This window comes from Hylobates moloch, unplaced genomic scaffold (genome assembly GCF_009828535.3).
Source record: "Hylobates moloch isolate HMO894 unplaced genomic scaffold, HMol_V3 SCAFFOLD_26, whole genome shotgun sequence".
Lineage (NCBI taxonomy): Eukaryota > Metazoa > Chordata > Mammalia > Primates > Hylobatidae > Hylobates > Hylobates moloch.
This window is the reverse complement of record NW_026652301.1, coordinates 4,568,825-4,579,875: the sequence shown is the minus strand read 5'-3', so window position 1 is coordinate 4,579,875 and position 11,051 is coordinate 4,568,825. Positions and strand designations below refer to the sequence as shown.

At 37.4% G+C, this 11,051-nt stretch overlaps 1 protein-coding gene across 7 annotated transcripts in view; it reads left to right on the top strand.

Moving 5' to 3' along the window:
* LOC116463116 (utrophin-like) overlaps positions 1 to 11,051 on the top strand; it is a 572,404-nt gene that overhangs the window by 388,441 nt on the left and 172,912 nt on the right. The gene's annotated exons all lie outside the window — the stretch shown is intronic.

Below are 11,051 nucleotides of genomic sequence, written 5' to 3'. Positions count from 1 at the left end.
TCCCCCTCTGTCATCCAGGCTGGAGTGCAGTGGCACCATCTCAGCTCACTGCAGCCTTTGCCTCCAGGGCTCAAGTGATTCTCCTGCCTCAGCCTCCCGAGTAGCTGGGATTACAGACATGCACCACCATACCCAGCTAATTTTTTTCTATTTTTATTAGAGATGGGGTTTTCATCCTGTTGGCTAGGCTGATCTGGATCTCCTGACCTCAGGTGACCCACCTGCCTCAGCCTCCCAAAGTTCTGGGATTCCAGGCATGAGCCACTGTGCCCGGCCTTTTACTTTTTGCTTCTCTTCAATATGAAAGGAATCAAATAGGTCAAACCACATCAGGATGTTGTGGTTTGAAGTTGTCTTGTGATTTTAGGTGTGGTTCATCGATAATGATGTATAGGAACTTAAATAGGAAATTTGAAGCCAGGTTCTCCTTGGCAATAGAGAGCAAAGAGGTGCCTTGCTTGTTGTGTCATTGAGCTTCTTGAGAAAGATGGCTACCATACAGATATATAGCATAAGCATAAAATCATTGCAAAACACTATCTGCACACCTTTAAATATGTCTCTTTAGATGTCTTAAAATGCACTTCAGGACACAAAAATAGAACAGTTGTATCAGGAGATGACACCAAAGAACTTTTCAGTGGAACTTCCCTTTTTCTTTTTTTCACTGAGAATTTCTATTTGGCACATCTCAAACTATGATTATAATGAGACTGCAATTTTCTATACATAATGTTGCACAGCCTGAGAACCTTGAATCATTATCTGGCTCTGTTTCCCGGCTGCCCTATTCACTTCTGTTCTGCACTGCTCTGGGATAGAACTGCCAGTGAAATGCAAAAGATTCAACAACTTCCGAGTCTTTATTCAGCGGTTAGGCCTAATTCTGCAAACTGCAAACCACGCTGTGCATTGGACCGGATTTGGTTTTGTCATTCGGGTCAGATAACCTCAGAGATCAATGGGTTTGCAAATTTGGACCATAAATCTTGCAGGAGCTGTCTATTAAACTTTGTGTTCATCTCACCCAGTCTCCAAATCTGACCCTATTAGTGTCATGTTAGACATCTCAAATCCCATCAGAAATAATACTAGGTCAGTGCTGCCCATTCACCTCATGTAACTGACGTCCTCCTAACATGCTGATTGGAGTAGTGAGGTGCAAAAGTCCCTTCCATGGGTGTTTCTGGTTAGTGGAGGTCTATGGGTGATTGAAAAACAATCACTTAGATGCTGGTCCCTAAGCCTGGATTCTTGGTAGAGTGCATGGGTGTGCTTACTAGGAGTGAATTTTAAATGAAGAAAAGCATTCTGAGTAAAGTATTCCTATGTCAATTTTCACCCTGCTTATTTATTTATAACAAGAGAAACTTATGATGAGTGCGGCTGTCTTAGTCAGTTTGGGCTGCTATAACAAAATGCCATAGACTGAGTAGCTTATAAACCACAGAAATGTATTTCTCTCAGATCTGGGGACTGGGAAGTCCAAGATCAAGGCACTGGCAGATTGGATATTCTAGTGAGGGCCTGCTTTCTGGTTCATAGGTGTTACCTTCCAGGTGGGTCTTCACATGATGGCAAGGGCAGGGCAGCTCTCTGGGGCTTCCTTTACAGGGGTAGTAATCTCATTCATGAGAGCTCCAGCCATGATCTTATCACCTCCCAAAGGCCCCACCTCCTAATACCATTATTGTCAGGGTTAGGGGTTCAAAAAAAAAAAAAAGAATTTTGGGAGGACACAAATATTCAGACTATAGCAGAGTCTTATAAAGAAAAGCTTCAGAGTAGAAGGACAATAGAACTACGGTGTTTAGGAGTTTGTTCTCATTTACTAATTCAGATTCATTGCCTGAAATGAAAGTGTTCTATTTCTGCAGTGAGCTGTTTTACTGTTCATTACCAATGAAAGCCATGGAGACTCACACCACATCTTCATACCTAACTCTGGTGCCTGCTTTTCTGTTTGTAAATTCACACTTACTTATGGTACATTAGTGGCTGTCACACCAGAGTTAGCTACAATTAGGTTGCTTCCATTAAATTCAGGAGGAAAAGATAACTGTCAAACTAATATGGATAGTTATGCTGACAATTTTATAAGGGAAGAGTAGGAAAAAAATTGGATAGACACTCTATCTTAAATTTGTTAGATTTATCTAATGAAAAGAAACTTTGAGTTTAACTTTTTGAAAACTCAGAGAAGTATGGAGAAGAAAACTAAACTTATCTGTAATCCTCTTCTATAGAGGTTACACTATTTTTGTTTATTTTTATAGTCCTATTGTGTATGTGTAAAATTATACACAAATGTGTATGCCAATTAAAATACATACTTTTAAAAATGAAATTTTCATAATATATAGTTTTATATCCTGTTTTTAAAAATATTATATCATCACTAATATATTATGATAGCTTCCACTCTTTTACTCTAAAAACAATCAGTGTCTTAAAACACTTTTTATACATAAGTCTTCTTAAGTTAGACAATTTTAACATTTTTATAGCTTTTTAAAATTGCAGTAGTTTTGGGGGGAACAGGTGATGTTTGGTTACATCCATAAATTCTTTAGTGATGATTTCTGAGATTTTGGTGCACTCATCACCCAAGCAGTGTACACTGAACCTAATGTGTAGTCTTTTATCCCTCACCCCACCTCCCACCCTTCCCCTGGAGCTCCCAGAGTCCATTATACCATTCTTATGACCTTCTGTCATCATAGCTCAGCTCCCACTTACAAGTGAAGATGTACGATGTTTGATTTTCCATTCCTGACTTACTTCACTTAGAATAATGGTCTCCAACTCTATTCAGGTTTCTGTGAATGCCATTATTTCATTCCTTTTTATGCTTGAGTAGTATTCCATGGTATGTGTGTGTGTGTGCGTGTGTGTATACATATATGTTTACATTTTCTTTATCCACTTGTTGACTGGCATTTGTGCTGGTTCCATATTTTTGCAATCGCAAATGGTGTTGCTGTAAACATTCCTGTGCACATGTCTTTTTCATATAATGACTTCTTTTCTTCTGGGATGATACCCAAGTATGGAATTGATGGATCAAATTGTAGTTCTACTTTTAGTTCTTTAAGGACTCTCCATACTGTTTTTCATAGTGGTTGTACTACTTTATACTCCCATGAGCAGTGTAAAACTTCCCTTTTTACCACATCTACACCAGTATCTATTTTTTTTATTTTTAAATTATGGCCATTCTTGCAGGAGTAAGGGGGTATCACATTGTGGTTTTGATTTCCATTTCCCTGATAATTAGTGATGCTGAGCATTTTTTCATGTGTTTGTTGGCCATTTGTGTATCTTCTTTTGGGAATTGTCTATTCATGTCCTTAACCAAATTTTTGATGGGATTATTTGTTTTTATTCCTGCTGATTTGTTTGAGTTCCTTGTGGATTCTGGATATTAGTCCTTTGCTGGATGCATAGTTTGTGAATATTTTTTCCCACTCTGTGACTCTATGGGCTGTCCATTTCCTCTGCTGATTGTTTCTTTTGCTGTGTAGAAGCTTTTTCGTTTAATTAAGTCCCATCTATTTATAATTGTTTTTGTTGCATTTGCTTTTGGGTTCTTGGTCATGAAATCTTTGCCTAAGCCAATGTCTAGAAGAGTTTTTCTGATGTTATCTTCTAGAATTTTTATGGTTTCAGATCTTAGATTTAAGTCTTTGATCCATCTTGAATTGATTTTTGTATAAGGTGAGAGATGAGGATCCAATTTCATTCTTCTACATGTGGCTTACCAATTAACCCAGCACCATTTGTTGAATAGAGTAACATTCCCCACTTTATGCTTGTGTTTGCTTTGTCGAAAATCAGTTGTCTGTGTATATTTGGCTTTATTTCTGGGTTCTCTATTCTGATCCATTAGTCTATGTGCCTGTCTTTATACCAGTACCATGCTCTTTTGGTAAGTATAGCCTTGTAGTATAGTTTGAAGTCAGGTAATGGGATGCCTCCAGATTTCTTCCTTTTGTTTAGTCTTGCTTTGGCTGTGTGGGGTCCTTTTTGCTTCCATATGAATTTTAGAGTTGTTTTTTTTCTAGTTCTATGAAGAATGATGCTGGTATTTTGATGGGAATCATGTAGAATTTATAGATTGTTTTTGACAGTGTAGTCATTTTCACAATATTTATTCTACTCATACATGAGCATGGGATGTGCTTCCATTTGTTTGTGTTGTCTGTGATTTCTTTCAGCAGCATTTTATAGTTTTCCTTGTAGAGATCTTTTACCTCCTTGGTTAGGTATAATCCTAAGTGTTTTATTTTTTTTTACAGCTATTTTAAAAGGGGTTGAATTCTTGATTTGTTCTCAGCTTGGTCACTGTTGGTGTATAGCTGTGCTACTGATTTGTGTACATTCATTTTGTATCCTGAAACTTTACTGAATTTATTTATCAGATCTGGGAGCTTTTTGGTTGAGTCTTTAGGGTTTTTTAGGTATACAGTCATGTCATCAGCTAACAGTTTGACTTCCTTTTTACAGATAATAGTTTGACTTCCTTTTTACAGATTTGTATGCCCTTTATTTCTTTCTCTTGTCTTACTGCACTGTCTAGGACTTCCAGTACTATGTTGAACAGCTAACAGTTTGACTTCCTTTTTACAGATTTGGATGCCCTTTATTTCTTTCTCTTGTCTGATTGCACTGTCTAGTACTTCTAGTACTATGTTGAATAGAAGTGATGAAAGTGGACATCCTTGTCTTGTTCCAGTTCTCAAGGGGAATGCTTTTAACTTTTCCCCATTAAGTATAAGGTTGGCTGTGAATTCATCATAGATGGCTTTTATTACCTTAGGGAATGTCTCGTCTATGCCAATTTTGCTGAGGGTTTTAATCGTAAAGGGATGCTGGATTTTGTCAATTGCTTTTTCTGTGGCTATTGAGATGATCATGTGATTTTTTGTTTTTAATTCTATTATGTGTTGTATCACATTTATTGACTTGTGTATGTTAAACCATCCCTGCATCCCTGGTATGAAACCCGTTTGATCATGATGGATTATCTTTTTGATACACTGTTTGATTCAGTTAGCTAGTATGTTTTTGAGGATTTTTGGATCTGTGTTTATCAGTGATATTGGTCTGTAGTTTTCTTTTTTGTTATGTCCCTTTCTGGTTTTGGTATCAGGGTGATACTGACTTCATGGAATGATTTAGGGAGGATTTCCTCTTTCTCTGTCTCATAGAATAGTGTCAATAGGATTGGTACCTGTTTTTCTTTGAATGTCTGATAGAATTCGGCTGTGAATCCATCTGGTCCTGGACATTTTTTTTTTTTGGTAGCTTTTTAATTACCATTTCAATCTTGCTGCTTGTTACTAGTCTATTCCGAGTTTCTCTTTCTCCCTGGTTTAATTTAGGAGGGTTGTATATTTCCAGGAATTTATCCATCTCCTCTATGTTTTCTAGCTTATGTGTGTAAAGGTGTTCACATTGCTCATGGTAGCCTTGAATCATCTTTTGAATTTCTGTAGTATCAGTTGTAGTATCACCCATTTCATTTCTAATTGAGCTCATTTATATCCTCTCTCTTCTTTTCTTGGTTAATCATGTTAATGGTCTATCAATCAGTTTTATTTATCTTTTCAAAGAACCAGCTCTTTGTTTCACTTACTTTTTGTGTTTTTTGTTTGTTTGTTTCACTTTCATTTAGTCCTGCTCTGATCTTTGTTATTTCTTTTCTTCTGCTGGATTTGGGTTTGGCTTGCTCTTGTTTCTCTAGTTCCTTGAGGTGTGACCTTAGGTTGTCTGTTTGTGCTCTTTCAGACTTTTTGGTGTAGACATTTAATGCTGTGTACATTCCTCTTAGCACCACTTTTGCTATATCCCAGAGGTTTTGATAGGTTGTGTCACTATTATTGTTCAGTTCAAAGAATTTTTTAATTTCCATCTTGATATCTTTGTTAACTGAAAGATCATTCAGGAGCAGATTATTTAATTTCCATGTATTTGTATACTTTTGAAGGTTCCTTTCAGAATTAATTCACAATTTTATTCCATTGTGGTCTTCTGAGAAGGTACTTGATATAATTTTGATTTTCTTAAATTTATTGAGGATTGTTTTATGGCCTATCATATGGTCTGTCTTGAAGAATGTTCCATGTGCTGATGAAAAGAATGTATATTCTGCAGTTGTTAGGTAGACTGTTCTATAAATATCTGTTAAGCCCACTTGTTCTAGGGTATAGTTTAAGTTCATTGTTTCTTTGTTGACTTTCTGTCTTGATGACCCCTCTAGTGCTGTCAGTGGAATATTGAAGTCCCCTACAATTATTGTGTTGCCATCTGTCCCATTTTTTAGGTCTAGTAGTAATTATTTTATAAATTTGGGAGCTCCTATGTTAGGTATATGGACTAATCCTTTTATCATTATATAATATCCTTTCTTGTCTTTTTAGTTTTTGCTTTAAAGTCTGTTTTGTCTGATATAAGAATAGCTACGCCTGCTTGCTTTTGGTTTCCATTTGCATGTAATATCTTTTTCTAATCCTTTACTTTGAATTTTTATGAGTCCTTATGTGTTAGGTGAGTCTCTTAAAGGCAGCAGATACTTGGTTGTTGGATTTTTATTCATTCTGCCATTCTGTATCTTTTAAGTGGAGCATTTAGGCTATTTACATTCAATGTTAATATTGAGATGTGAGGTACTATTCTATTCATTATGCTGGTTGTTGCTGGAATACCCTTTTTTTAAAAATTGTGTTGTTGTTTTATAGGTTCTGTGAGATTTATGATTTAAGGAGATTATATTTTGGTGTATTTCAAGGCATTTTTCAAGATTTGGAGCTCCTTTTATGATTTCTCATAGTACTGATTTGGTAGTGGGGAATTCTCTCAGCATTTATTTGTCTGAAAAAGACTTTATCTCTGCTTAATTTATGAAGCTTAGTTTCACTGGATGCAAAATTCTTGGCTGATAGTTATTTTGTTTAGGGAGGCTAACAGTAAGACCCCAATCCCTTCTGGCTTGCAGAGTTTCTGCTGATAAATCTGCTGTTAATCTTATAGGATTTCCCTTGTGGGTTACCTGATGCTTTTGCCTCACAGCTCTTAAGATTCTTTTCTTCATTTTGATTTTGGATAACCTGATGACTGTATGCCTAGGTGATGATCTTTTTGTGATGATTTCCCAGGTGTTCTTTCAGCTTCTTGTATTTGGATGTCTAGATTTTTAGCAAAACCATGGAAGTTTTCATTGATTTTTTTTTTTCAAATAAATTTTCCAAACTTTTAGGTTTCTCTTCTTTCTCAGGAACATGAATTATTCTTAGATTTGGTTGTTTAACATAATCCTAAATTTCTTGGAGGCTGTTTTTTTTAAATTATTTTTTCTTTGTCTTTGTCAGATTGGGTTAGTTAGAAAGCCTTGTCTTTGAGCTCTGAAGTTTTTTTTTTTCTACTTGCTCAATTCTCTTGAAACTTTTCAGTGTATTTTGCATTTCTCTAAGTGTGTCTTTCATTTCCAGAAGTTGTGATTGTCTTTTATTTATGGTATCTATTTCTCTGAAGACTTTTTCATCCATAACCTGTGTTGTTTTTTTAATTTCTTTTTTTGAGATGAGGTCTCCCCCTGTCACCCAGGCTGGTGTGTAGTGGTGTGACCTTGGCCCACTGTAACCTCTGCCTCCCAGGCTCAAGCAGTCTTCCCACCTCAGTCTCCCAAGTAGCTGGGACCACAGGTGCATTCCACCATTTCCAGCTATTTTTTTTTTATTTTGGGTAGAGGTGGGGTTTCACCATGTTGCCCAGGCAGGTCTCAAACTCCTGAGTTCAAGTGACCCTCCTGCCTTGGCCTCCCAAAGTACTGGGATTACTGGCGTGAGCCACCACACTTGGCCATTTTTAAAATTTCTTTAAGGTGGTTTTTACCTTTCTCTGGTGCCTCCTTGAGTAGCTTAATAATCAACCTTCTGAATTATTTATCTGGCAATTCAGATATTTCTTGTTGGTTTGGATTGGATCCATTGCTGGAAAGGTAATGTGATCTTTTGAGGGTGTTATAGAACTTTATTTTGTCATATTACCAGAACTGCTTTTTTAGTTCCCCTTCTCATTTGAATAGACTGTTTCATTGGAAAGATCTGGAACTCACAGGCTGCTGTTCAGATTCTTTTGCCCCATAAGATGATCACTTGATGTAGTGGTCTCCCCCTTCCCCTAGGGATGGGGCTTCCTGAGAACCAGACTGCAGTGATTGTTACGCTCTTCTGCATCTAGCCACCCAGCAGGGCTACTGGGCTCCAATCTGGTCCTAGGGAATGTCTGCAAAGAGTCTGTGATATGATCTGTCCTCAGGTCTCCCAGCCGTGGATAGTAGCACCTGCTCCAGTGAAGGCTGCAGGGGAGTGAAGTGGACTCTGTGGGAATCCTTGGTTGTAGTTTGGTTTAGTGCTCTGGTTTTCTCGAATGCCAGTTATGCTAGCAGTGAAGTTGTCATGTGAACAGACTCAGGACATATGGTTAAGCTGACGTATGGTAAGCAGTGGAATTAGCTGTTGTTTTCTCCTTCTTTGGAGCAGGGTTGTTCTGTTATGAGTTGCTGTCATGACTTGAGTTGGTTGGCCTCTAGCCAGGAGGTGGTGCTTTCAAGAGAGCGCCAGCTGCAGTAGTAGAAGGATGGTATAATGTTGCTCTATGTTGGCCAGGATGAGTACTTAGGTCATCTCAGGTGATGGGTGAGGCTGTAAAACTCCCAAAAGCTTATGCTGTCTTGTGGCATTTGCAGTGGCAAGTTGCTTCTTTGAAAGGGTCTGTGAATTCTTTTGGTTTTCCTGGTATGTTCCTGCAGTGGTTCTTGGAGCGAAAGTTCACAGTGTGAGTCTCCAGACGCTGTTCTGTCTGTCTAGGCAGGAGCTGTGCATTAGACCTGTCTCCTATCTGCCATTTTCCTCAAAAGAATTTTAAGTCTATGGCTTTTGATATAGATTGCCAAATGTTTCCCCAAAATCTGAACCAATTTTTAAAAAATTTATAATAATTCTAATTTTACTTAAACTGCCCCCAAATGTATTTTATAAAGATAAACTATTTTTCTTTTTTTTGGCTTTTTCATTTAATACTAGATAGAAATAAATTATTGAAATTTCCCAGATAATGCATGCAATCGTTTTGGATAAATCAGTGGGATAATATTTTCTTTTATATTTAGTTATCAAAATAGATTAAGGGCAAGTAAAGTTAGGGAGACTGACTTTCTTTGTACTTCCTTTATACTTAGCCAGAAATTTTTCTGTTACAGAAGAATTAGATTGTTATTTACATGCCAAATATATGTTTTTAGTGCTTATTCCCAAGAATGATCTTTCACATCAATAATAAAACAATTAGGCTGATAAATTTAAGAACCATTTTAAATCAAATAGCATCACTTAAATATGTGTATAAGGGCTAGATCTTGTCAAAATTTCACTCTTCCCTCTTTCTCTGTTTTTGTGTGTGCATAAGCCTGAATGTATCAGTTATTCTATGCTTTTGGAAGTATTTTTGCTGACAAGTTAAAAAAAATTTTTTTTTTAATTATACTTGAAGTTCTGGGATACATGTGCAAAACGTGCAGGTTGGTTACATAGGTATACATGTGCCATGGTGGTTTGTTGCACCCATTAACCTGTCATCTACATTAGGTATTTCTCCTAATGCTATCCCTTCCCTAGCCCCCCACCCCACAACAGGCCCCGGTGTGTGATGAAACCATCGTTACTAGTTTTTATGTCTTAAAGATGATGAACTTGTATATGAAAATATTCTTTTAACATTTTAGAAATAAATTTTATAAGACTGAAAGGACAAACTATTAGTAAATGTTTCAAAATGTGAAAAACACTTTAGTTATAGTTATGTAATATCTTAGTGACCTCTGTAAGGTGTAATATTTTAAGGGAAGTTTTCTATGTGAAAAGGGGAGAGTAAGAGTCTGTTGGATATTAAGCAAAGTTCAATGATTTGGCAACAACAGTTGTATAAAATTTCAAAAATTGCTAATTGAATCTGATATACCAACATCTAACTCCCTGGTACATGAAATATAGATTATAATACATTTTTTAAAAAAATTGAGGAGTCAATGTATTGAACGCCTTTTAAAAAATTTCAGTGTAAGTTCTGGGATACATGTGCCGAACGTGCAGGTTTGTTCCATAGGTGTACATGTGACATGGTGGTTTGCTGCACCTATCAACCCGTCATCTAGGTTTTAAGCCCTGCATACATTAGGTATTTGTCCTAATGCTCTCCCTCTCTTTTCCGCCTACCCCCCGACATCCCCCGGTGTGTGATGTCCCCTTGCCTGTGTCCATGTGTTCTCATTTTTCAGCTCCCACTTATGAGTGAGAACATGCGGTGTTTGGTTTTCTGTTCCTGTGTTAGTTTGCTGAGGATGATGGTTTCCAGCTTCACCCATGTCCCTGCAAAGGACATGAACTCGTTATTTTTTATAGCTGTATAGTATTCCATGGTGTATATGTGCCACATTTGCTTTAACCAGTCTATCATTGATGGGCATTCGGGTTGGTTTCAAGTCTTTGTTATTGTAAATAGTGCTGCAGTAAACATACATGTGCATTTGTCTTTATGGTAGAATGATTTAAAATCCTTTGGGTATATACCCAGTAATGGGATTCTGGGTCAAATGGCATTTTTGGTTCTATATCCTTGAGGAATCACCACACTGTCTTCCACAATGGCTGTACTAATTTACACTGCCACCAACAGTGTAAAAGCATTCCAATTTCTCCACATCCTCGCCAGCACCCCGTTGTTTCCTCACCATTCTAACTGGCAGGAGATGGTATCTCACTGTGGTTTTTTTTTTTTTTTTTTTTGAGACGGAGTCTCGCTCTGTCGCCCAGGCTGGAGTGCAGTGGCGCAATCTCGGCTCACTGCAAGCTCCGCCTCCTGGGTTCACGTCATTCTCCTGCCTCAGCCTCTCCGAGTAGCTGGGACTACAGGCACCCGCCACCACGCCTGGCTAATTTTTTTGGGTTTTTTTTGTTTTTTTTTTTTGAGACGGAGTCTCGCTCTTTCACCCA